The 27309-nt window shown below is 43.2% G+C and overlaps 1 long non-coding RNA gene and 1 other non-coding gene across 3 annotated transcripts in view; both read right to left on the bottom strand.

Moving 5' to 3' along the window:
• Nucleotides 1-277: 277 nt before the first annotated feature.
• LOC139441039 (uncharacterized) overlaps nt 278-27309 on the bottom strand; it is an 85575-nt gene continuing 58543 nt past the window's right edge. Inside the window, exons 3-4 of one of the 2 annotated variants that reach the window (XR_011651428.1) lie at nt 8851-9043; nt 278-639 (exon numbers count right to left, since the gene is read on the bottom strand). This is a non-coding gene — a long non-coding RNA (uncharacterized lncRNA). The other variant, XR_011651429.1, reaches the window with a different exon arrangement.
• LOC112296610 (U6 spliceosomal RNA) lies at nt 26436-26542 on the bottom strand. The gene has a single exon (XR_002973937.2). It is a non-coding gene; the product is annotated as a U6 spliceosomal RNA (small nuclear RNA).

Raw genomic sequence — 27309 nt, 5'->3', positions numbered from 1 at the left:
AACCCCACAGCTGTTCCAGAACAGCATAAACGGGGTTCTGTAACAGAGCCCCATGGTTGCCACCTGCCCAGATTTCATAGTCAGTCCAGGAATCCTGCCCAGGGTCTGAATTGACTTGTGATTTATTTTTTTTTTAATTTTTATTGATTGATTTTAGAGAGAGAAGAAGGGAAAGTGGAAGAGAGAGAAACATCAGGTTGTTGTCCCATTTATTTACGCATTCATTGGCTGCTTCTTGGATCATGTGTGCATGTTCACGGTGCAGTCTTCCCTGTAGTCAGCCGGGCAACAGCTCAGCTAGCTGCCTGTGGAGCAGCCCAGCACCCAGGGACAGACAAGAGGCGCACACAGTAACTATACTATTCACTCGGCTTTTATTGAATGCAGGTTCACTCAAAGTAGAACATCAACATAAATTAGTATCTTACTCGCACTCTAACAATCTAAGAGAAATATAACAGACGTACACAGCAATCAATGGGGGATAACGAACCCAAATCTGAGACTCTCAGTCTGCAGGTCCTAGAGACAGCACGGTGGGCAATGGAGTCATCAGTGTCTTGCAAGGAAGGATCTCTGGAGCCAGGGGGGCAGCAGGGCAGACGAAGTCCTCAGTCCAGCAGGGCAAGCCTCTGGAGGCTGATGACAAGGGAGATTGGCATGACATGGAGCAGCACTCTGGTGAGTGGAGCTCGGCTGTCTCAGCAGCGGTCTGGAGCCTGCCTCAGTTATACCTTGAGAATGGTGTGCTCCACCCTCTGGGTCTCTTGATAAGTATCTTGGGACCCCCGATGGCAAGTGGGGACTATCCCCAGGGACTATCTATGGGTGGTCCCACTCTGCAGACCCGGCTGTTCTGACCACATGTGCAGATATCTTAGGTGTGTCTCCTTGCCAGATGTGTCTGTTCTGACTTAGGTGGCTTCCCTCTTGAACCAAAGTGGCATGGCTGACTGACAGTCGTATTGGTTGGCATGAGTGACTCCACTTTGTTTTATATACTTTATGCTAGCTTGACTGGATTGATGCCATTTTACTGGTCCTGCTCTCCACATCTTGTATGTACCATGACAGGATCAAACCTGCAACGTTGGTGCATTGGGTTGATGCTCTAACCAACGGAGTTACCCGTCCCAGGCGGCCTATGATTTAGATACTCGAAGTCATGGAGCACTATAATGGTAGAATTTAAAGTTCAACTTCAGGCCATGCAAACTAATTTCTCAGATTACACCACTGCATTGCTCATCTCATATTAAAATGATGGACATTGCAGTTTGTCATAAGAAATAGTTTTAGACAGCATAAACTTGTGTTGTTCAGTAAGGATTTCCCAACCACCTCCTCTGTGCCATGTGATTGTATTATATCCTCGTGTTTTAGGCACAGTTTTATCTGAATATCATGGCAGCCTTCCTTCCCCCAAAAGCCCCAGAAATTATAAGCAGGTTCTTCTTATAAACTAAGTAGCAGGAGACTCTGAACTCTGAGACATCAGTCTAAAGAGTATTAGAGAAGAGCCTCCTTTTTTTCCTCAATATTAAGAACTAAGTAGATATTACTTATATTAGTTTTAATACAGGTTTTCTTTCCTTAAACATTCAACATTTTAAAAGTCCAAATGGACAGTCAAGACCCCCCAAGTTAGAAGAGGTGTAAACAAGATCTGTCCACAGTCAAGCACAGTGAATACCACTAGAATGTCCTTCCTTCTTCAGCTGACTTGCTTCCTTATCATATTGAAGATGATTGACAGTGACAGTATCCAATCACAACTTTTCCTATCTCCTTTGGGTCGACAAGTGGGCTTCCTCTAGTTTCTTCCAGAGGTACTTCAAAATTACAAGCCTGAAAATATTACCATAATGTAATACAAGTCATAAAAAATATAAAACTAATCTAAAACTGTTCCCTAGTCTCTTGTTGTGGGGTGGGATTGCCTACACCATGCTCGCTGGGCTCTCCTTACCAAAGAAAAGGAAGCTCTGGAACATTACAAATGACCTAAGGCTCTCTCAGTCTTTGCCCCCAGAATCTTTAGGGGCTCTGCTCACCTGTTGAGAGCACAAAGCAGATAATACAGTAGCAACCTGCAAAGCAGGGGTGGACAGACACCCTGCTTCTAACTAGGCAGACTGTAACAATGACCATAATCGGAGTGTTTCCAAAGTGGCATAGTTCTACAGAAGAGGGAAATATTTCTTCTATCTGTGGATGTTGGAGAAAGCGATTCAACACAGTTCCTGGGCTTTTGACAGTTGGAAATGTTGGGAAAGTAAGAGGAAGGTTATTCCAGGCAGAGAGAACCACGTCATCAGAGGCACCAGCGTGAAAAAGTGCCCAGTGTGTTGGGAAATGGCACCTGATTTGGGGAGGAGAAAAGCAAGGCTGGGACCAAGATGATCCAACATTTTTGCAGGGCAAATTTTATTTAAGTGATTGGCCTATTTTTTTTTGTCCTCCTCTTTTTTTTCTCCTCCTCCTCCTTCTGCTTCTTCTCTTTTATAATTATTATTATTTGTTTCTCTCTGTCTCTCTCTTTTCATTAAACATTCAAAATAGATCCTACACAAGAACTCAGAGGAGGGAGCACATCCTGGGGTAGAGTTCTGGAGAGGGCTCTCCTAGCCTCAGAAATTATGTGTTTGGTAAGCAGATTGTAGGCAATAGGGCTGGAGATTCCAGGTCACTGCAGTGCTTGGGCTGAGAAGAGCTCTCCCTGAAACTAGGTCTCTGAATTGTAAAAGTAGGACAATGCAGCCACTACATCTTCACCACACAGGAGTGTATTCAGCATTTTTTTAATTAAATTAACTTTGCCAACACTATTCATAGAATGAAAAAGCTAAAGTTAATTTTGGCAAAAACTTTGGGGCATCATCTCTTTTAAAACTCCCAAGAACTCTATAAAAAAGAGGTGTTATTTTACAAATCGGAGAACTGAGGCTCAGAGAAATTCAGCAACTGACCCAAAGTCACACAACTAGGAAGTGGAGGAACCTGGATATGAATTTCATCGGTCTAACTCCAAAGCCTGTGCTTAATTACTTAAGTTAAAAACATAAGCCCTGGAGAACCAAGATGGCGGCGTAGGTAGACACACTGCTCCTCCTCACACAACCAGAACTGACAGAAAATCCAACGGCAAGGAAGTCCGACACCAAGGAGATAAAAAAGAAACATACATCCAGACCGGTAGGAGGGGCGGAGACGGGCACCAGGGCAGAGAGGACTCACGTGGCCGTGGAGGGACCCAGACTGGCGGAGTGTGGGACGAACGGGGCAGGCAGTCTGACCACTGGCAGACTCTGCGGCCCCACATTCACGCACAGATAAACCGAGAGGACCGCACTCAGAGTGGCGGAGTACAGGGCAGGCAGAGTGGCGGGTAGCACCCCGCGGCCCCACACTGTCACGCAGATAGGCCAGGACAAACGGCGGGGAGCGAAGCTGACCGTGCAACCCAGGGCTCCAGCACGGAGGAAATGAAGCCTCAGACCTCTGATTGAAAACGCCCGTGGGGGTTGGGGCGGCAGCAGGAGAGACTCCCAGCCTCACAGGAGAGGTCATTGGAGAGACCCGCAGGGGCCTAGAGTGTGCACAAGCCCACCCACTCGGGAACCAGCACCAGAGGGGCCCAATTTGATTGTGGGTAGCAGAGGGAGTGACTAAAATCCAGTGGAGAGTGGAGTGGGCACCATTGCTCCCTCTCGGCCCCTCCCCCACGTACAGCATCACAGCACAGTGACCAGCATTACCCCGCCCAGGTGAACACCTAAGGCTCCACCCCTTTAAGTAACAGACATGCCAAGACGAAAAAAAAAAGGCCCAAATGACAGAACACTTCAAAGCTCCAGAAAAAATACAACTAAGCAAGGAAGAGATAGCCAACCTATCGGATGCACAGTTCAAAACACTGGTTATTAAAACGCTCACAGAATTGGTTGAATCTGTTTGAAAACTAGATGAAAAAATGAAGCTATGCTGAGAGAAACAAAGGAAAATGTACAGGGAACCAATAGTGATGCGAAGGAAACTGGGACTCAAATCAACGGTGTGGACCAGAAAGAAGAAACAAACATCCAACCAGAAAAGAATGAAGAAACAAGAATTCGGAAAAATTAGGAGAGGCTTAGGAACCTCCAGGACATCTTGAAACATTCCAACATCTGAATTATAGGGGTGCCAGAAGGAGAAGAGGAAGGACAAGAAATTAAAAACTTATTTGAACAAATAATGAAGGAGAACTTCCCTCATCTGGCAAAGGAAATAGACTTCCAGGAAGTCCAGGAATCTCAGAGAGTCCCAAAGAAGCTGGACCCAAGGAGGAACACACCAAGGCACATCATAATTACATTAGCCAAGATGAAACAGAAGGCGAGAATCTTAGAAGCAGCAAGAGAAAAGGACACAGTTACCTACAAAGGAGTTCTCATAAGACTGTCAGCTGACTTCTCAAAAGAGACCTTACAGGCAAGAAGGGGCTGGCAAGAAGTATTCCAAGTCATGAAAGGCAAGGGCCTACATCCAAGATTACTGTATCCAGCAAAGCTATCATTTAGAATGGAAGGGCAGATAAAGTGCTTCTCAGATAAGGTCAAGTTAAAGGAGTTCATCATCACCAAGCCATTATTATAGGAAATGTTAAAGGGACTTATCTAAGAAAAAGAAGATAAAAAATATGAACAGTAAAAATGACAGCAAACTCACAGTTATTAACAAACACACCTAAAACCAAAACAAAAGAAAACTAAGCAAACAACTAGAACAGAAACAGAACCACAGAAATGGAGATCACATGGAGGGTTATCAACAGGGGATTGGGAGGGGGAGAAATGGGGGGAAAGGTACAGAGAATAAATAGCATAGATGGTAGGTGGAAAATAGACAGGGGGAGGGTAAGAATAGTGTAGGAAATGTAGAAGCCAAAGAACTTATAAGTATGACTCATGGACATGAACTATAGGGGGGGAATGTGGGAGGGAGGAGGTGGGCAGGATGGAGTGGAGTGAGGGGGGCGGGAAATGGGACAACTGTAATAGCATAATCAATAAATATATTTAAAAAAACAAAAACAAAAAAATAAAATGCAACTCATCCTGGCCCTCCCCCCCCCAAAAAAATGGTGTGGTTAAATAATAGTTCTATTGTGTTCTAAACATTAGAAACGAAAGTGCTTTTATTTCTTTTCTCCATACTTGAGTTGCCAAACTCTTGCCGATCTTTTGTATTCCCCACAGCATATAAGGTAGTACTGGACACCGTTGCTCCTCATTCATGCTGATTCATAAGAAACATGTAAGAAGACATTAAACCAGATCCACACTAATAAAGAAAACGGAGAAAGAGAGACTTGATCAATGGGTGGGTCGATTTGTCTGTCAGTCTGTGCCTATGTCTCTCTCTTCCTTTCTCATCTCTCTCTCTCTCTCACACACACACACACATATACACGCAATTAAATTTCAGAGTTCTGCATTGCTTCCTAGACCTTAAACAGATCAACAACCTAGAATTGATTCAATATAATAAAACATTCCTACAGGAAGCCTGAAGTCCCAAGGAACTCAAGTTAATTGCTAAATAGTAAATGAGGGTCCAGACCCATGAGTCAGACAGACCTAAGCCCTTATAAGCTACAAGACCTAGTGCAAGTTATAAAATCAGCTTCCTTGTCTGTGAAATAGGTAATGTTGTAATATCACATAGAGCTGTTGTGTGGAATAAATATAGTAATGTATATAAAGCTCTTAACAGAGTTTGGTGCACACTAAGCAAATAAGGACAATGTGAGTTGCTATTATTATTCACAGTGTTTCATTTGCCTTTAGGCTCTCAGAATCTAGCATAGTACTTGGCATAAAATTGGGGCTCGGCGCATGCTCAGAGACAATGTAGAATGAGACACACATAGAAAGACACAAGACAGAGAGAGATACAGCAAGAGACAGAAAGACAGAGACATGAGGGGGAAGGAGAGAGGCAGACAGGCGCACAGACTGGCATGCCCATCAACCCACTGAACAAGTCTCTTGCTCTTCCTGCCTAAATTTTCCTTTGCTAATATGGCTTTACTCTAATGTTACCTTCCATGTTTCTCATAAATCAAAACATGATGAATAAGGAGGTCACATTCTCCATCCTACCACCAGGCCTTCTACACTGCAGAGGGGAGCTGAGAAATAGGGAGAGTTGGTTCCCACATCCAACATGGTATCGCAGAAACAGTAAATGGCTGGTTATAGGCTGGAGCAGGAGCAGGCTGTCCTGGCACTCTGCGGGGCCTCCCTCAAGGAGAACAGGGTAGTGCTGAGTTCAGTGAGGCCCAGGCTGTGTCAACCCCATGACTTTGAACTCACTTGCAGAGGACTCCTTAGTCAAATGGGAAGGATATACATTTCCCTCCGTGGCAGAGCTACTGGGCAACATAACAGGAACTTTCCTCCACAAATATAAAGGGCAAACTTTTATCTCCACACCAAATGGAAAAATAACTCAGTCCTCCAAAGGAGGCATTTCAACCAGTCAGATATACACCTGAGTCCCCTCTTTGATGTATTGACCTTCAGTACATTTGGTTGTAAACTATATTTTCCTTTATTTTGCTTTTCATAGGCTTCACTTCTTGCTCTATTTTGTGACCATGCTCAGTCATTTCTGTGAGCATCCTGATTACCAGTGTTTTGAACTCTGCATCTAATAGATTGGCTATCTCTTCATTGCTTAGTTCTATTTTTGGAGCTTTGATCTGTTCTTTCATTTGGGCCATATTTTTCTGTCTCCACATGCCTGTTATGTAGTAAGGGGCAGAGCCTCAGGTATTTGCCATGATGGGGCAACCCACATCACTGCATTGTGGTGCTGTGTGTCGGGGAGGTGTCAGAGAGGGAACAGTGACACTTGCTCAGCTCTTGGCTGGCTTTCAGTCACTTCCCTCACTACCCACAAGCAAAGGGGGCCCTTCTGGTCCTGATTCTCTAGTGGGTGGTTTTGTGTACATTCTAGGACCCTGTGGGTCTCTCCAATGAACCCTCCTGTGAGGCTGGGAGTTTCTCCGGCCACCTCAACCCCCACAGGTTTTTACAGTCAGAGGTTTTGAGGCTTCCTTTCCCCACACTGGAACCCTGGGTTGCATGGTCTGTCTCGCTCCCCAGTTGTTCCTCCTGGTTTATCCACATGCAAATGTGGGACCACCTGCTCCACCAACCACAGCCTCGCCTGTCCTGGTCCTCCAGACGTCACTATGCCATGAGTCCTCTCCGCCCCAGCTGCCTGTCTCTGCCCCTCCTACCAGTCTGAATGAATGTTTCTTCTTTAACTCCTTGGTTGTTGGACTTCCATACAGTTTGATTTTCTGGCAGTTCTGGCTATTTTTTTTTTGTTTTTAAATTAGTTGTTGTCCTTCTTTTGGTTGTGTGAGGAAGCAAAATGTATCTACCTACACCATCATCTTGGCCAGAAGTCCATTTCTCCAGTCTCTCTTTCTTTGGCTAGTGAGCTGGGACAATGAGCACAGATCCTGTGCCATTTCATCCCTTCACAGTTCCCTTCCTGCTCCTTCCTACTGCTGCTGCGTGACATCAGGTAGCCAAGGCCAGCAAATGTTTGCCATAGCTGTGGCTGCCACCACATCGTCACTCAGTGCTAAGCTGTCCCGAGCTCTGCTCTGTAGCTCCGGGTGTTACAGAAACATGGGAACACTCCTCTGCCCTCCACATAAACCCACTTTATCTTGTATGCAAACAATAGCTGTGAGAATAAACCTTCAGGCTGAGCTATAATAGAAACCCTAAGCCACTGTGGACCCTGACAAGCTCAGTCTTTAATAGAGGCCTCTTGTCTTCAACTTCTCATTTCATTTCAGAAGCATTCCTCAGAAATAAGAGGCCTCCCAGAAGTGAAAGGTTACTCAGCCTGCCACCTTGTTACAGATCCCCAGCAGAAGGAGTCACTGACGGCAACAAACAGATCATTGCCTTTCATGTCTGAAGTAGCACAGCTAATTGTGGAGATGAATAGTAGTGATGATTGCACAACAATGTGAATATACTTAATGATGTTGAACTATACCCTAAAATGGTTTAAAAGGTAAGTTTTATGTTATGTATACTTTACCACAATTTTTAAAATTAAAAAAGAATAGATTGAATGCAATTTTTTAAAAAGTACAGCTAAGTCCCAGGTAGCTTAATAATTGCTGATTTATTATTTAATCACTTTTAAACAGAATCTCAGTAGTACAGAAAGATCACCAGCTTCAAGGGTTTATGAAAATCAAAAGTAGAAAAATATATACCCTTACATCAAAAATGCCTTAAGTTAAAATTCAGTGCACTCTGCTATACGAGTGTTGTCTGTGAGTAAGATTTTCTAAAGTACCGTCACTAGGCTTTTTTCCAGAAACCGGTTCTTTCACAATTGCAGCTTGAAGAACATTCAGATCACAGGAGTGGCTGCTAAGGGTTTCCAGTTCTCCCTCCACAAAATGTGTTCAACAGTCCATTCCTGTGGTATTGCTCAGAAATGTCAGCAGACTCAGTCCCCCATTAACACAAGAGCACAATATTATTTGCCTTTGCAGATGATAAAATTAAGGCATGGGAAATCTGAAAGACCAATTTGAAATCGTTCCATGAGAAGTTTGAGTTCCAGATCCTGAGCCCCTGGCTCAGAAGACCCCCTTTTCCCTCCATTCTGTCTCGAGATCATTTAAGAAACAAAGGTCACTCACTGTAAGTAAATTAACCACGATAAATACCTCCCTACATAAGCACCTACTCTCTTGAATCATCCCCAGGAGACTCCAACATAAGAAGCCCAAACTGGGGGAAAGCCCTGGATGTAGCTTACCTTTAGGTTAATCGTTCATATTTGTCAGTTTCACTCACAAAGATTAATGAGTGACCTGTCTTAGAGGCAGGGCAGGGGACAGCTCCCACACAGCAAACACAGCTCCAGTTCAAATTCGCCATGCACGTCAGGCAGGGGTGACAAGGCACATCAGTCAGAAACAATCATGGAGGCAGTAAACCCAACAGCAAGCCTAAGAAAGAGAACAGATTAACCATCTCTTGGCCAGGTGTCAATAGAAAGAGCTTTTATCCTGATGCCAAGCCCAGATGGACCAGGAACAAGAGAGAGAGCAATGGAATGCTCGTGGTTCCCCACCACCCTACCCGCAAAGGTGTCTGCACTGCCCCAGATCTCACATCTCTCCCCAGTCTATCAGAAAAACATACAACCTGTCCTCTTCCCAACAGGAATAATAATTTCCTTCCAGTACTGGCTCCCACCTGACCCCCTCCTTGTTGGCATGCTTGAGCTATCCACCATCTCACGTGTTTTTCACCTCTCCCTTTTTGTCGCCGCATTCACTGTAGCATGGTCATTCTTAGTATTTGTGGATCGCAAATCTCTTTGAGAAGCGGGTACGTTTTGCATGCCATTTCTAAGGGGTTGATAGAGGCCCAGCCTCATGGAGCCCAGGTAAGGACTCCTTGCAAGTGTTTTCTACCTGAGACCTTGGCTGCTAGTGGACACCTCTCCCTCCTTTCAAATCAGGCTTCCACAATACAGCCCTCTGTGCTCCCAATGCCCTAGTCCTTCCTCAGTCCACTGCCCTCACTCCACTAAAACCAATCCTGCTAAAACTAACAATGCTAACATCCTGTGTGCCAAGCCCAATGAGTACCTTTTTTCTCTCCCATTTGACTGCCTGCTATATCTCACAGTGACCCATCCCCATATTGTAAACGTCTTTCCCTCATTATCTTAATGCGCCACAGGGATAAGCCCCTCTGAGAGCCTGACCAACAATTTCTCCTCTCTAGGAAATGCCTCTACCACCCAGTAGAGCCCCAGCCACCATGTCTGTAAACTCACATGCCTCCACCTCCCCCTGCCACAGTTGACCAGCCCCCAGAGTGGGTCTCACCAGGAAAGACCAATCACTGACTTCCTTGAGACTTTTTGAATAGAGAGGAAAACCAAAAATTGGGGGTATTTCCCATATGGTCTAATATCAAATTCCAGTGATATGCCTATACTTATACACCTGACTACCCTTATATTTTTAGATAAATTTCCATTTTTTCTTCAGTCAGCCTGCTTTTTTGGCTTCTTTCATTTGCCACCAAGAGTCATAACTGATATAAACATTCTCACTCCTGAGTCATCTCCTCTCTCTCTGGCTGCTCCTTCTCAGCCTTCTCAACAGGCAACTCTTTCTCTTGTCCATCCCTCAGACCCTGGTTTGCCTATCAGAATCGTGGGGATAATGGTTGCTGAGGCAGGACAGTAGTCAAGTCAGCGAACCTGACTGACCAAAGGCTTGGGTCACGTGGAATCAGACCACTCCGCACCAGAACAAACTATTTGCAACACAAGTTTCTGTGGGGAAATAAAAATGAAAATTAAAAACAATCAGAATAAATATCTGTGAAGGTGTTAGACTATATTTTAAGGATGAGAGAATCACAATATGTATCACTCTGTAGAAAAGACCAGGCCATATATATATACACATAACTTAGATATATATCCAAATATATATGTAAATATAAATATATGTCCAAATAGATATACATAAATATATACACAATAAGTATACATTTATAAATAAATATATATTTGGATATATATATTTGTCACATCCAATAATTTGTACAGTTTTTGATATATAGTCATAAATCTAACTATGAAAGGGACCTGTCCCGACATTAGAATCTCCCTGATGTGACGTAGTGGGAGGTGCAAACATCACTCTCTGGAGAACTACTGAAAATGGCTGGCCTAATGCTAACCGTGAATGGGACTGTTTTATAAAACTAACCCACATTCTGAAACCACTCAGTGTCACGGAGAACAGAGGGATGTGGGAGGATTTCCAACTGAGACTAAAGAAAGGTAACAGTCAAACTGCAACGCGTGAAATCTGATTGGATTTCAATTTTAAGAAACACCTTAAAAGAACAGAATTTGGGAATTTGAGCACAGACAAGATTTTGAATGCTGTTGAAGTGATGTGGGTTCTCTTTGGTGGAAAAATGATGTCATGGTCATCTAGGAAAATCTTGTTCTTGAGAGATGCAAATTAAAATACTTCGGGTTGAAGTGTCATGATGCTCTTTCATTATCCCTCTTATCTTCTCATTCTTCTTACTCAACTCTACTCATGCTTACTCACCTACTCTACTCACACTTACTTACCATACTCACCCGCCAGAGCAACTCCCAAATCCGTATCTCTAGCTCAGAACTCTGTTCTTAGCTCCAGACCTGTGGAGCCCCCTTCCCCCTCGACATGCCCTGAATGTTCCATCAACTCCTCAAATTTACTACATTCAAAGCCAAACACATCTTTCCTCTTCCCAAACCCCCTCAAAAGAACCTGCTCCTCTTTTTGTCTATCTGGATAAATGTCAAGTTGACCAAGCAGAAACTCCTCTCTTCCTTGTCCCATAGCTAATGAATTACCAAATCCTGTGTATTTCACAAATCTCTGTTCTCCATCTCCTCCCCACTGCCCTATGCTTGCCGCATTGTCTACCAAGCTAAATTTTCTGAAAGCATCCTCACCGGTCTTTCTTGCCTCCTCCAACTTGCTGCCCTCTAATCTACCTTCCACCCTGCCACCAGAGTGGATTTTTCTAACATAAAAATCTCATCGTATCAGTGCATTGCTCCAAATTCTTCAGTGGCTCCCCAGTGCCTCCAAGATAAAATCTAATAAACTCCTTTTCTGTGACATTCAAGGCCTTTCATGATCTTTGTCCCTGCCTTCCTTCCAAATCTCATCTTCATAGCCGGTTCTTCAAACACACTAACCTGCTGTGGTCATCTGAGCATGCCTGGTTCCCCAGAGCTGCTCAGCCTTTGCTCACACCATTCTCTCAGCTTAGATGCCATCCCTGCCACCTCTGCACCAACCCCTCCCGACACTGCATACCAGCACACTCCTACTAGACAAGATATGTCTGTCGGGAAGCCTTCTCTACATTCCCCAGGTCAACTTATGAGCTCCACTTCTCCTATGGCCCCATTAACACTGACACACAACCTCATTAAATTAATTTAGCTTATTGCATTAAGTTGTGTGTTTATGTACCTGGCTTCCCAAAAGACTGTGAGATTAATGATGTGGGACCTTATTTTTAGTTTGTATTTTAAGTAACTAGTCCATTCCCAGTTGATAGTAGGCTCTCAAAAATTATTTATTAAAAATTGACAGGGGGAAGGAGGGAGGGGTGGGTAGAGTGCAGAACATTTTTAGAGCAGCAAAACTGCTCTGGATGATACTGTAATGGTGGACACATGTCATTATACATTTATCCAAACCCATACAAGGTACATCACCAAGTGAATCCTAATGTAAACTATGGACTCTGGGTGATTATGATGTGTCACTGTAGGTCCACCCATTGTACCAAATGCACTCTTCTGGTGGGGATGCTCATAATGGGAAAGGCTATTCATGTGTGGGGGCAGGGGGTGCATGGGGAATTGCTGTACCTTCTCTTTGGTGTTGCTGTGAACCTAAAACTGTTCTAAATGAATAAATTGTATTATGTACAGTCACATTTCCTTTTAAAGAAACAGAAAAGGAGATGAGGACACATATAAATACCAGGGTGGACCAGTGCATAGCCACTATTCGGGGCTAAAATGAAAGAAGAAATGCACAGCCAGAGATAACCTTGGAGAAGAATTTAGTGAAAAACTATTTTAGATGAATTACCATAAAAGTACTTTAACAAGCAGTAGAATTTCAGGGGGGAAATAAGAAATTCAGCTTGCTGTATTCAGGGATAAGGAACTAACTAGGCAAGCAGTAGAGATGAGAGATAAGTCAGGAATGAAGTGGAAAATTTGCAAGTCCCTTGCACAGACAGAGCAGAATAATTACATGAACCATGAAGGCAGTAATTTAGGTCTAAAATGTCACTGCCATTAATTTTGTTTTATTGTAGTCTGTTAGGGAAGAGATCTCTGGGGATTATGAATAACTGCTTCTTGAAATAGAAACTCTGAAAAAACAATTGACATTTCTATAATCCTTAAGGAGTAGAACTTGGAGAAAAAAATGACTTTGCGGGTGGCTATCTGGGCATCAGTGTCTGAATAGCTAACATTCATTTTTGCCTCATGGCACCCTCATTAATCAGCTCCTATTGAAGATAATACCATACATGTAATTATATGGCATAGCATTATATTAAATATTTAAAATATTCATATTGCACCACATCTTGAACGTGGTGATATATTGCCCCAATTTGAGTCCATGTGTCAATTTTTCATAGATTTTCATCTATATTCATGTCTCAAGGCCCCTTAACAAATTAATAACCAGAAGACTCCTCTGTTTGTAAGTCCCTAGTCAGTCGCATGGCACACTTCTCCACACTTGTTTTAGCTTTCAAAACCTATTCAGCTTTCTAAAATTATGCCTACCCTGTTTTCTAATTGCCCTGGTTCCCACATTAGATTTTTTTCAATTACAGTTACATTCAATATTATTAGTTTCAAGTGTAAGGCATAGTGGTCAGACAACTATATAATGTACAAAGTGATCTCCCTGATAAGTCCAGTACCCACCTGGCACCATTCATAGTTATTACAATATTATTGACAATATTTCCTATGCCGTACTTTATCGCCCCATGACTGTTTTTTTAAGCATAAAGGTTCTTTTACCCAGTGATTCCATTGCTGGGATTATACCCTAAGAATCCTAAAACACCAATTCAAAAGAACCTATGCATCCCAATGGTCATAGCAGTGTTATTTACAATAGCCAAGTGCTGGAAACAGCCTAGGTGCCCATCAGTAAATAAGTGGATCAAAAAACTGTGGCACATTTACACAATGAAATACTACACAGCAGAAAGAAAGAAGGAACTCCTACCTTTCATGACAGTATGGATGGAACGGGAAACTATTATGCTAAGTGAAATAAGCCGGGCAGTGAAAGACAAATACTATATGATCTCACCTATAAGCAAAACCTAATGAAGAAAACAAACAAATGAGCAAAACAAAACCAGAGGCATGGAAACAAGGAACGGACGGACAGCAACCAGAGAGGACAGCAGGAGGGTGATAGGGGAGGAAAGAAGAAGGGCCTAGTCAAGGAAAGTGTATGAATGACCCATGGACATTGACAACAGTGTGGGATTGACCATGGGAGCGGGGAGTGGGCGGGGCAGGGCAGAGCAACAGGGTAAAAATTGGGACAACTGTAACAGAACAACAATAAAAATAAAATAACAGTTTTTAAAAAGGTTCTTTTAGTTTCATTTTGTTTGCTTTGGTTTTCTGCACATCATTTTGAACGTCCTGCCTATACAAGGACCTAAGTTGAGAACAGCTCATCTAGTACTGAGGCTTCCTGAGGTGCAGGCAGCAGGTGAAAGAGGACAAAGCGCTTGAGGGCATTTACAAGTATTTCATCAGAATAAACCAGTTAAAGATGCCAGGGAGAGCAGGTCCCCGTAGTTCTCCAACATCATGTGCCTGTACGAGGCCCTCTGAGCTGGGTTCAGGTATTCCCCCTCCTCCTGAGAGAATTTAGTGGCCACGCCCTTGAATGTCAACCATCCCTGCATCAAACGTAAAGACTTCTCTGTGTCAAAGCATACACTCCGCAGGAGGAAAACGCAGCCACCAAGAAGTGGATGTGATAAAAACAATTTCAAGAACCTCCAACTGGCTCTGACCAGTGTGGCTCAGTTGGTTAGGCATCGTCCCACAACGCAAAGGGGTCACACGTCCGATTCCCGGTCAGGGCACATGCCTAGAACCTGGTCAGGGTGCATGTGGGAGGCAACTGATTCATGTTTCTCTCTCACATCAATGTTTCTTTCCCTCTCTTTGTCCCTCCTCTCCCATCTCCCTAAAATAAGTGAATAAAAATCTTAAAAAAAAAAAAAATCTCCAACTCACAGACCTTTGCATCAATTTCCTGAGAAAACCATTGCTGAATCCTCTTTCCTCTTGCTCTCAATTCTCCTCTGTGTGACCTTCGCTCTCAGCTCTCCCCCTTGACCACTCTCCATGGAGTAGCTGAGCTCTCCCCTTCCAACTCCCTCCCTGACTGCTCTGTAACTGACAGTTTGTACTTCTTCACCACGTGAAAACTGTAAAATCTAGTTGTGTGATTTTAAAATCACATCACACTTGTATACTGCATCATCAAAACAAACAATAAGTGAAATAAACAATACATGATAAGGGAGTGAGGATTAAACTAAGCCCAAGGTCTTGCAATAGAATCTAGTTCATCCACTTATTCTGCAATTTTAACATACAACAAAACTCGTCTTTATAAAGTTTCCAAGTACCAACATGGGACTTCATTCGTTATTCTTTACCACAACCTTATGAAAAAAGTTAGCACTATCTAACTACATCCATAATCAGGGCAACAAAGAAGACAAGCTCTCATCCACATTTCCATGACAAATAGCTGAATGCCGACGAAACCCCCCTGTTCATGAGCTTGTAGTCCATTTTCTCTGGTAACTTTTTGGGGAAAATTCTGTTGTCAGAAATTTACCCTGGCCTCCCCTGGGCTGCTCACATCAATCATTAACCGCCATTAAATCAAGAAACTTCCACCCTCAGCCCAGCCTACTGTGGGGAGAAGCAGCGTTGTCAGAAGTCAGGGCCTGACACCACTCTGAAGGTGGCTGCCTCTCACTTAGAAGGACTCCTCCTCAGGAACTTCCAAATTCCTTTTACCCTTTCTTTTAAGTCAGACAAGCCTAAACATGCTATTCTAATTCGGTGAAAATCTCTCCAACTGTTTCATTTGTTGTAATGAAGAGCGGTTTGTTTTATCCGAATGGATGCTATTGTCCTGGAGTCTGAGCAGACTGAGGGACAAACTCTGGGGCGGTCAGCAACGCACTAAAAGCTGCTTTGGTGTGTGGAGCTCACTAGACAGCTACTTGTTAAAATGCAGATTCCTAGGCCCCAGCCCTGACCTACAGCATCGGACTTAGAGGTCACGATGCATTTAAACCAACACCACCGTGATTTTTATGCAAGCTGAAATCAGAAAGCCCCAGGCTGGACCGGGACTTCTCTAACTAGACTGTGTGCTTCTTGAGAGCTGGAAGCAGCTCATATATTCATCCTCACAGCCCCAGGATCCACCTGGGGTGCTTCGTAGTGTTCAATGATTAAGTGCCTATGAATTGGTTGTGTTCATTGAACGTGTATTATAAGTGTCCCAAATCTGTTATGTTAGAATTGGTTTATGCGTTGTTACTTAGGAAGCAGTGTAAACACTTACAAACCCTTTAAACTGATTTTGAGCTTTGTTCTATCCCAGTGTGTGAAGTACAGAGTTGAATGAGCCACAGGCATGACTGCCTCTGTGAAACTCTCTGTGCCGACCTGCTCCATCCCAGCCTGAGGCTCACAGATTCCCCGGTCACTCAAAAAAGTCCTTTGGTCACTTTTAGGCAAAAATTCTAGTCTGATCAAACAGCCTATCTCCAAGCTCTCAGTCAATGAACACTTCTCTGTTCCCTCAATTAGACCCACCTCTGCTGGGAAACCTGACGAGGATGAGGTGCATGGGGCACAGTCAGCTCCTTTTTTGTCTCCTCCTCCATACCTCCTGCTGCCTCTGGGTCCCCGTGGGCTGGGGGAGTGCTGGGATGGGAAAGAGTCAGGGACATAGAAGTCTTCCTACACTGGTGGGGTTGAAATCTGAAAGCAGCTGCCACACAACAACTGGCTCTTCTCCCTCACAGGGAAGCCCTCCTCCCTGCTGAGGACCCTGATGTCATGGCCAGTATGGATGGTACTTCCTCTGATTGGCCACCAACACCATCCCCCCAGATCTAGTTTCCCCCACTGTCCACCTCCAGCCTCTTGGTGCAGGGGTCACCCTGCCCCTCTAGGAGATCCTCTTTATTAAGATAACCCCAGGCCCCTTTCTCTTCCTTGGGTCCTCATCTGCTCACACTTAGCTCCTCCACAGGTGGGAGTAGAATTTGCCCATCATTGCCTTCTCCCCTCATTCTGTCAGCTCTGGCCACAAAGAAACAGGTACCAGTCCCTTCTGCTCACACTCTAAAGCCCCCCTCATTTGGTGAACTCCCCTGTGGGAGCTCTCTCTCCCCTCCCCCAGGAAGGCACACTGACCGCTCTCCCTCCAAAGCACTCTCACTGCCCACCCCCATGCTGCTTCTTCACCCTCAGCTGGAGCACGAGAGGAGCGAATGCTGCAACACCAGTTCTTCAGATGCATAGGAGGTCCAACATCTCAGGAGGAAGTAGGGATATTTGTCAGAGAGAGACCATACGAGGTCTGGGGTGACAACTAAAAAGTCACATTTAGCATCAGTTACGTTAGTCAGACTCTTGGATACAAGAAAAAAGACTCACTCAATTTGTCTTAATTGGTGGAGCTTTAAGGTAAGAATATTAATGGAAATAAGGAACGCTCAAATACTGCAGCAGCCTGAGGGCAGCTGTGCCCAGACTTCACAATGACCAGAAGGCTGTAGACAGTGTGAAACAGAACTCCTGACCAGAACTCTCGCCCCACTCAGAAAAGGCGCGCCCAGACTCCTATGACATGGGGACAGAGCTGCCTCTCTGTTTCTGCTGCCATCCCTCCCTTTGTTGCCACCCACATGCCAGCTCATACTCTAAACTCTGTTCCATGCGACGCAGTGTTTAGATGTTAACAGGTGAGGGTTTTGTTGTCAAATGTCTGGGAAACACTGAGTTACATTAGACAAGCTTCTTACTGTGGGATTCTGAGTCTTTAAAATGCTAAAGCACCATGCGGCTTTCTAGGAGGAGGTGCAGATATGTTGTTTTCCAAATGCATTGACCTAGGAAACCCCATTCAGGGAACACAGCACAGGCTACATGGCTGGAAGCAATGCATGCCTTTCCTCTACCTCCTGACCTTGGCTTCGTGGCTTTGAGGCCCCATAGCATCTGCAGACTGCCCTCTCTGTATTTTCAGCTTCTGCTCGTACAACCAACCAACTCTTCCTGTGTCTCAGTTCTCTTAAAGAAATTGCTTATTCCAGTGTGGTCACCGTCAGAACAATTTGGGCAGATCCTTGGTATTGAATCATCTTAGAGGCCACAGACCAACCTACAGCCTGACTCACCTTGACCTGGGTGATCACCCCTGACCAGGAGAGGGGAATGAAATATGACCTCCCACACTCAGAAGGAGATGGAAAGGACAGCACTATGACTGACCAGTCTATAGATGCCACAGGCTCTCTAATCCCTTTCTGACAACCAGCCACCAATTGAAGAAGTGCAGCATTTGTAACTGGGAGACCTAAGTTAAATAAATGTTTTTCAAGTGCCTTGAGGGTCCCCCAGCCTACTGAAGCACACTGCTGTCAAAATGAGACCAGGATCCGTGTTAATGCCTGCAAGTTTCTTCACTGAAGAAGTTAGCCACATTTTTAAGTATATATAACGTCTTAAAATGATATATTTAAATATATAGTATATTTAAGTACTATATAGGGTATATAGTATATTAAAGTGTGTATAAATGATATATATAGGATATATAGTATTTTTAAAGTTATTGGAGAGACCATACAAGGTCTGTCCAGAAGGTATCCAGCTATGTAATATGAAAAATAGAAACAACTTATTGAAGAAAATAAAAGATACAAGAAACATTGTACATGGGACAATGATGCTTCAGTCCCCTTCAAAGTAGGCACCTTGAGACCTCACACACTTCTCTCAGTCGCCATCAGCTACCCCATCATATTTCCCTGAATCTCATCGACAGACTGAAATATCTTCCCTTTCAAAGATGATTTTAGTTTTGGGAAAAGCTAGAAGTCTCAGGGTGACAAATCTGGGCTGTAGTGGGACTGAGTCACCTGGTGATTTGATGCTTCACCAAAAAACTCTGCACAAGACATGACACATGAGTGGGCACATTGTCATGATGAAGCTGCCCATCTCTAGTGGCCCACAGCTGCAGCCTTCTGAATCATCCAAATAGTTTCTGCGGAGGATTGTTCAAGCTTAATGCAAAATCTGATGCAGATTCGTTACTCTACTTGCACAGTAATTTTGAATGTGACGGCCACACAAACAGTACACATACTCACTTGATGACATCTACTGCCCCCACTGACTAGTACAGTGAAGTTGTCATTGTTCACACATGCGCATTCCAGTCTACCCTCCTTGGCTGCCAGGTTACATCGATGTCACACAAACCGTTCTTGTTATATTGACAATGGCTGGACTTTTTCCAGACAGACTATATATAATATATATATTTAAGTACATAACATTGACTTCTTCCCTTAACTTACTGTGTAGCTCACACGTCAAGACTAAATTATATTTCTGTGTTTTCAATTGCTATTTCCCTATATGCCTAAAGTCTTTAACAGCTAGTGGCAAACCAATAGTAAATAAAACTTTAATTTAAATAATCCAAAGGAAAAGAATATATACGAAAATGTTGTGTAGGTTTCTGTTTTTAAAATGCAGATTTGCATCACTTAACTAAAAACATCCGTAGGTGTGCTTTGGCCTTCTGAGCATGTGCCCGGGCAGCCCCGCTCCTGCTCCCGGCTCAGCCCTCCCCCCTCCCTCTCAGCAGTCACACTCAGCCCACGTGAGGAAAGTTCTGGTTCACTGACCTCATTCCACAGATGCGATCACAAAATGCACCTTCTCATCGTTATAAAATCATAAGCCGGCCAATGTGACTGAAGGTCAATTTAAACAGCCAGGCAGTGTTTCAGTCACTCCTTCACAGAGCCATCCATGAGCTGTAATTAACAGGCAAAGGCAAGACAGAGGACCCCCCAGCCAGGAGAAGCTCAGACTGGTGTAGAGTGCGTAACCTGAAATCAGACAGACTAGCTCTGTGGCTTCGAACAGTTGTGTTAATTGTTCTCTGTGTCAGTTTCCCCTTCTATGAAATGGAGAGTGCCGTGTAGTTTTCAGGAAGAGGTTGTGTACATAAAGGACAGTCACTGTGCCTAGGACACAGTAGTTGCTCAATAAACAGTGACGGTAATGGTAGCTGCAATAGTAGTAGAGGTTAATAGTGCTGGGGCGATAGCAGTAGTGGGGATGACACTGGTGTAGATATCTCTTTGGTTGTATTTCTTTAAATTTTTTTGTCTGTCTAACTTCCCTTTCCTCCATATTCTAATAATAATACCCCATTTCCTTTGGGTACTGCCCCCTAATTCTGTGTGGTTCTAAAGGAACTGCCAACCACAGTGCCCCACCCCCCTGACCACAGGGATGGGATTCTGATCCAGGCCTTTGTCCTGTTTGTTCCCCTTTCTCCTGACTCCAAGGATTGTGGGCTGGGGGTGGGGGTGTGTGTGCAGGGAGGACAAATGAGTGAAGCAGAACGAATCAGAGTCTTCCCTCAGGATTTTATAGAGAGATGTTGAGAGAGAGAACCTCTCCTTCCTCTGGGGTGGCTGGGCTGGGATGATACAAGCTCGGAGCTGTCTGTGGTCATGCGGCCCTTTACCGCTTGCACAACAGAAGGGCATCTTGAAACAGGAGAGAATGAGGCCCACACACAGAGTAGCAAAACTGAAGGGGAGAGAGAGAGAAAATAATATTTGTATCCCTGGATTCAACTCCACTCCTAGATTTACCAGTTAAATAAGTCAATAAATTCCCACTTTAGGCTCAAACTAATTTGAATTGAGTTTCTGCTGTTCGCATTAAAAGATTCCTGTCTAATACCAAAAAAAGACACAAAAAGAGGAGGACCAGAAAAGAGCACAGAAGCAATTCCCAGAGGCGTCCTCACACATTCATTCCAGCACAGAAAAGGGAAGCCAGAAGGAGTCTGGGTCACTGCTACACCGAAGTCAGCAGCCACCACCACACCGAAGTCAAGAAGTCAGCAGCCACACCGAAGTCAGCAGTCACCGCCACACCGAAGTCAGCAGCCACTGCCACACCAAAGTCAGCAGTCACCGCCACACTGAAGTCAGCAGCCACCCACGTGGCACAGCTGCAGAATCCAGCGATATGCTGGAAGACACAGAAAACAATGTGACATCACTGTGATTTCTTGCCCACAGCTTAGTCAGTGGAGAGAAGAAAGTGTCCCCTGATCTTGCTTCCCTGGCCTGGGTTATCCCCTCCCGCACCCCAAAATAGGGAGACAGTGGCCAGGGTCCATATTACAGTGACCTCTCCGTGGAATAGGGAGGAGCTTGCATTTTCCCCATTAAGCCACAGGAGCCATCAAAAGTTTTAAGAAAGGGAATGGTGTGATTTTTGCATTTTTGAAAGCTTTCTCTGGCCACAGAATGGTGCCTGGTTTGGAGGAGAACAAGGCTGGAAGCAGGGAGACCAGAGGAAAGTTTTAGCAACAATCGAGTGAGTGCTTGTGTAAAGATAAGCCAGCAATGACAAATAGGGAATGGATATTTAGCAGGTCAAATAAGACTTAGTGGTTGATTGTATGGGTTGAGATGAGAGTGTGGCAGCAGGGAGAAGGAAGGAACCAGGTCATACAGTTACCACTGGACTTCAGGGACCCAGAAAGAAGGTCTGGAGCTAGTCACGGAGGAAAGAAGGAGCTCATGTTGGAAGGTGCTCAGTTGGAGAATCTATGGAGATACCCGGGTGGAGATGTCCAGTAGGAAATAGGTCATTGGAGTCACTAATTCTGTGATCGTGGGCATGTTACTTAAATTCTTGGAGCATCAGTCTCCTTGTCAAATGGAAATAATACTTTCTTCCTAGAGGTTTTAATTAACTTCTCCAGATCTGCCCAGAATAAAACATTGTCCTTAAATAGAGAGAAAAAACAGATGGAAAGTCCTAATTACTCTGAGGGTGAGACCCCCAAAAGGGGGAGACTTCTGCTCTCCCCAGTCACGCAGACCCCTATTCCTGCTTGCCCTTGGAAAGCCCAAAGACTTGAGGAGCTCAGGGTTTGCCCTGAGGGTTAAGGGTTTAAGCCCACTTTTTGGCCTTTGTTCCTATTGTTCCTTCTGCCTAGAACACCCTTTTCCACTGGTTTGCCTAAGGAACACCCTTTCATTCTTTAAGACTTCTTCTTGTACTGCCTATCACTAGCGCTGTGATGTCTCATCTGCTTCATCTCCACTGAGCAACTCAAATGTCATCTTGCAATAAGTCTTTCTTCCTGTAGTCACCAGATTGTCCCTTAAGTAACTGAAGTCTGTAGGCCTTATAATGCTCTATAATATGTAAATATATAACTGGCTTGGATCCATATTATTTTATAGGATCAATGAGTCATCTTTGCCTGGGGATCCCCAGCTCCTGAGTGTCTGTCTACCCTTAAAGAGATTGTGCAGCCCCTCCCCTAACCGCCTGGCCACCTTGATGTAATTGGCTGCCCAATCCAACTGCATGAATATTTTCCAGATTCTGGACCCCACCAGCCAGCCCCATTCAAGGAGAGCCCAATAGAATAGCCTAGAGCATGGACCTAGCAGAGACCCCCATTGGGATATGCTAATAAGGTCCCTCTCCCCACTGGCAAGATTTAAAAAAATACTTCCCAGGCCCACTCCCAATGGACCCCTACCTGAGTCCTGTGGAACACAGGCGGCAAGAAAAGGGGAAACCTCAGGTGATATGCTTGGGCAAGGAATGCTTTACAACCCCTCTAGCTGAGAGCAGCTCGAAGCTCCAAACTGAGGGGGCGTGCCCTCCTACCTCACAGATGCCACATGGGTGCCTCTGTGAAAACGCTAGGGCACTGGAGACAACATCAGGACTTAGGACTCAGGTTCAGGGTATTGGGACCCAGCAGGTGACCACAGGACCCTATGGAGGTGGCAAAGCAGCAACAGTGTCAGACTGGAGGGTGTTCACTTGTGTACACATGGAGAAACCTCCTGGAGGATCCCAGAAATGTTTCACAGGGTGAAGTCCTGCTGGACTGAGTGGGATAAGAGCCCACTCATTTGGGTCATTATGGTTGACGTGATTCCATTTGTACCAATAGGAATGTGAAATGTTGCCGAATCATAATCATGTTGCATCTTTGTCAATAAAAGGCCTCACATTTGATATGACAACCAAAACATGCCACCTTAGTTAAATATAATAAGTCTTCATTTTCCTCTGACCAAAATATGTTTAACGTGCTTTTATTTAGGCAATAAATCTGTACAAATGCAAAAAAATAGGAATACAGAGGTAAATTGAACTTCAGATACAAATTGAATTGAAATCAAGTACCATGAAGCAAAAGCCAGTAGAAAAATATATAAAAACGTATAGCTGTGGCAGGGCTGCACATCAGGACACAGGATTTTCTCTTTTTGCCCCAGGGGCTTTCACTCGTTAATTCTAACTCCAAGTTCTTGTCAGTGTGGTTCAGGTGGTTGGCTGTTGTCCTGCGAACCAAAAGTTCGCCAGTTTGATTCCCAGTCGGGGCACATGCCTGGATTGCAGGTTCTCTCCCTTCCTTTTTCCCTCCCTTCCCCTCTTTCTAAAATCAAAAATAAAACACTAAATCCAATACTATTCATGATTCAGTACTTTGATAACTGTCACCGTGTCTTTTAGTCCTTGTAACTGATCACCAGAGAACATGCCAATAGGCTTTTTCTTTGGACAAATCCGAAGTGACTTAACTCTGAGGGTTTCTCAATTTGTAAGTAATAACTTTGAATGAAGGGGATCTATTGCATCCTCATTTCTACTAATAGCTAAGGTATTCTTTAATCCTGGGACATATAGAAAAATTAGTTGTTTCTTCTAACATAGCTTGCCTAGAGTCAACTTGAAGAATGAGACAATTTGAAGTATTCCATACAGAATTTTTTTCTTTCAAATTCATTAAAAGGGAAACCAAGTGTCTTGGTGAAGGAAAGAGCTGACCCTCTACTAAATTTATAGATGAAAACTCCTCTTGGCTGATCCAGAGCTCCTTGAATCAAAGGGAAGTTCAAGGCCACTGCTTTTGCAGATAAATTGGTTCAGTCAAAGAAAGACTGCAGATTGGACAAGAAAAAAATGGCATGCTCAAGAGAAGATGAATTTTCACCATATTTCGTTATAGAAGTCCACAATGGAAGAAAAATGGCTTCATCACTCGCATGCTAGGAGCCCTGGTGAAGCTCAGGGTAGAAGAAGAAAGCCCCTGGAACAGGCTTCCTGTCATTCAAGTTGCATCCATCGGCGCAGGAAAGCTGCAGAGAGGCACATGCAATCACAGTTGACAGTGGATAAATCACAATTATCCAGATCTTATTAGCCATTGCCCTAGAGTTAAAGAGGTCATTTGCCTCTATAGGGGAGCAATCGATTGCTTTGTATGGGCTATAACTTATAAGGCCAAGGTCAAGGTATGGTGATGGAAAATTAAGTTAGATATCATAAATCCTCCAGTGCCAATGCTTCTTATCTGAATGAGAGTGCTATACACTACTAACTCTGCTATATCTTGTAGGAAACACAACAAAATCAAAAATCATAGCGAACTCTCTGATGGATAATACGGTATACCAGAAAAAGAAAACTAGAAAGATTAAACTTTCTTTACCTGAAAGGAAGAAAATTGGATTCACTATGCTTTGATGCACAGGGTTCATTCTTCAGACCAGCAAGTACTCATCAAAAAGGGGCAAAAGGCACTTTATACAGGGAAGATCCTTTTGTATCTCCTCTTTGTCTCCTCTTGCTATGATGCAAGAGAACCCACATCCTAAATGGATGGGTCACAAGTAAGTTCGCACTAATCTGAGGGGATAATTCTGTCAGTGCCTTTTTGTCTCTGTAACTAATCACCAAGAAGCAAATTACCAAAAAAAAAAAAAAAAAAAGCAGAAACAAAATGTAATTCTCACTGCCCAAATAAAAGCTGTCTGATAACATTTTAGAATTGTCAGGAAATATTAACAATTAATAAATCTAGGTAAAGAGTATATATTGTTATTTGTCTGCTTTACTCAAAATAGTCCAATTTAAAAATTGGGGGGGAAATCTTGTGATAGTTGGTACTAAAGTAAAAGTAGTTGTGGTTTAATTCATAAAAATAGTTTTGTGTGTTCCTTATGTTTCTGTTTTTCTTATAGAATAGTTACTTTTATTTTAGGGGCACAACGAATGGCTTCTATATTTACGTATACTGACATTTTTATACCTAGCATTGTACCAACTAGAAATATCTAAAAAATCAGCATTTTCATACTGATTGCAACAAATATTCAACCAACAAACCTACCTGTGTCCTTGTTTGGCAGTTTCAAAAAACTCTGAAGAAATAAGATGAAAAGGCAAAATTAACATCACCTGTGATGACTATATTTAACATAGTTAAATTTTAAAAAAGAATCAATTTTCTAAACTTTACACAGCTGAAAAAGCATAAAGTTTAATTAAGTCCATTAAAAATAACAATATTTCTCAAATAAGTCTTGTTTAGAAATGTCAGAAGTCAGAGACTGTTCTTAAAAATCGATAGATAATGGGCCCTGGCTGAGGGTCCATTGGTTGAAGTGTCATCCGCTACACCAAAAGGCTGTGAGTTGGAATCCCTAATCAGAGCACATGCCTAGGTTGCAGGTTCAATCCCTGGTCAGGGCACCTAGGGGAGGCAACCAATCAATGTTTCTTTCTCACATCAATTGTTTCCCTCTCCCTCTCTCTCTCTCTCTCTCTCTCTCTCTCTCTCTCTCTCTCTTTCCTCCCCCTCTCCCTCTCTCAAGTCAATAATAAAAAATATTCTTGGATGAGGATTATAAGTAAGTAAATAAATAAAGACAGTAGATGTTAAAAGTTCTCATCACAAGAAAAAGAAATTCTGTAACTATGTGTAGCAACAGATGTTAACTAGACTTACTATGGTGATAATTTCACAACATATACAAATACCAAGTCACCTGAAACTAATATAATGTTGCATGTCAGTTACATCTCAATTACAATAATAATAAAATAAAATGATTTTTTCTAACTTTTAAAAATGAAGATGAACTACAGATATTCTTAGAAAGATAAAAGCTGAGAGAATTTGTCTCCAAAATCTTTACTATGAGAAATGTGGAAGATAATTCTTCTGGCTAAAAGAAAATAAAACCTTATAGAACTTTAGTACTGCAGGAAAAAAATGAAGAGCAAAAGAAAGGATAAATTATCTGAATAAATGTTTAAAAAAACAGCATCCTTATTTTATATTTTTTCTTTTAAAATTTCTTTAAAAGACCATTGGGGTTTTTTTTAATTTTTATTGTTATTCAATTACAGTTGTATGCCTTTTCTCCCCATCCCTCCACCCCACCCCAGCTGAACCCACCTCCCTCCCCCACCTCCACCCTCCCCCTTGATTTTGTCCATGTGTCCTTTATAGTAGCTCCTGTAATCCCCTCTTCCCACTGTCCCCACCCCACTCCCCCCTGGCTATTGTTAGATTGTTCTTAACTTCAATGTCTCTGGTTATATTTAAAAATATGAAACGCTTCACGAATTTGCGTGTCATCCTTGCTCAGGGGCCATGCTAATCTTCTCTGTATCGTTCCAATTTTAGTGTATGTGCTGCCAAAGCGAGCGCAAGGTTCTTAAACCAAAAACTAAAAATTAAATTGAAAGACTTAAAGAAATTTAACATTCTTTAATTTTCTCCTAATTACAAAACTAAAACAAGCTTTTTTTTTTTTTTTTTTGAAAGACAGAGAGGGGAAGGGAGGGAGAAAGAGAGGGAAACCTCACTGTGTGGTTGCTTCTCTCACACCCCATCCTGGGGACCTGGCCTGCAACCCAGGCATGTGCCCTGATTGGGAATCGAACCGGCAACCCTTTGCCTCGCAGTCCAACGCTCAGTCCACTGAGCCACCCCAGCCAGGGTACAAGCTTATTTTTAAAATGTGTAACTATGTGAGGTGATGGATGTGAACTAAATATGTTATGGTAATCATTTTACAATATATACATATAATCATGTTGTATACCTTAAACTAATACAAATTATATGACAATTGTATCTCAGTAAAAGTGGAGGGAAAAAACAACATTACAGAACGACGTAGCAAGGAAAAGGAAAGTCACCAAGAACCCCATCCCCTGGAGACTGACCACCACCAACTATTCTGCATGTTTTCCTCCTGACACTTGCTTCTATGAATATACTAACATACTTATGTTTCTATACAGGGTATTATGTTTTAACACGAAGTGTAATTTGCTGCAGTGCATATTTGCAAAGAAAAATGAATTTGATGTGTTATAGTTCTGTTCTTATGCATTAAGCCCCTACTAATAAATAAGGCAAATATTTTGCTAACCATCTACTGTAGCTTAAACTTAGTTGGATCCAGTATT

The sequence above is a fragment of the Desmodus rotundus genome, chromosome 7, assembly GCF_022682495.2.
Source record: "Desmodus rotundus isolate HL8 chromosome 7, HLdesRot8A.1, whole genome shotgun sequence".
In the NCBI taxonomy this organism is placed as follows: Eukaryota; Metazoa; Chordata; class Mammalia; order Chiroptera; family Phyllostomidae; genus Desmodus; species Desmodus rotundus.
Note: the sequence above shows the minus strand (reverse complement) of the source record. Positions and strands in the feature narration are given on the sequence as shown.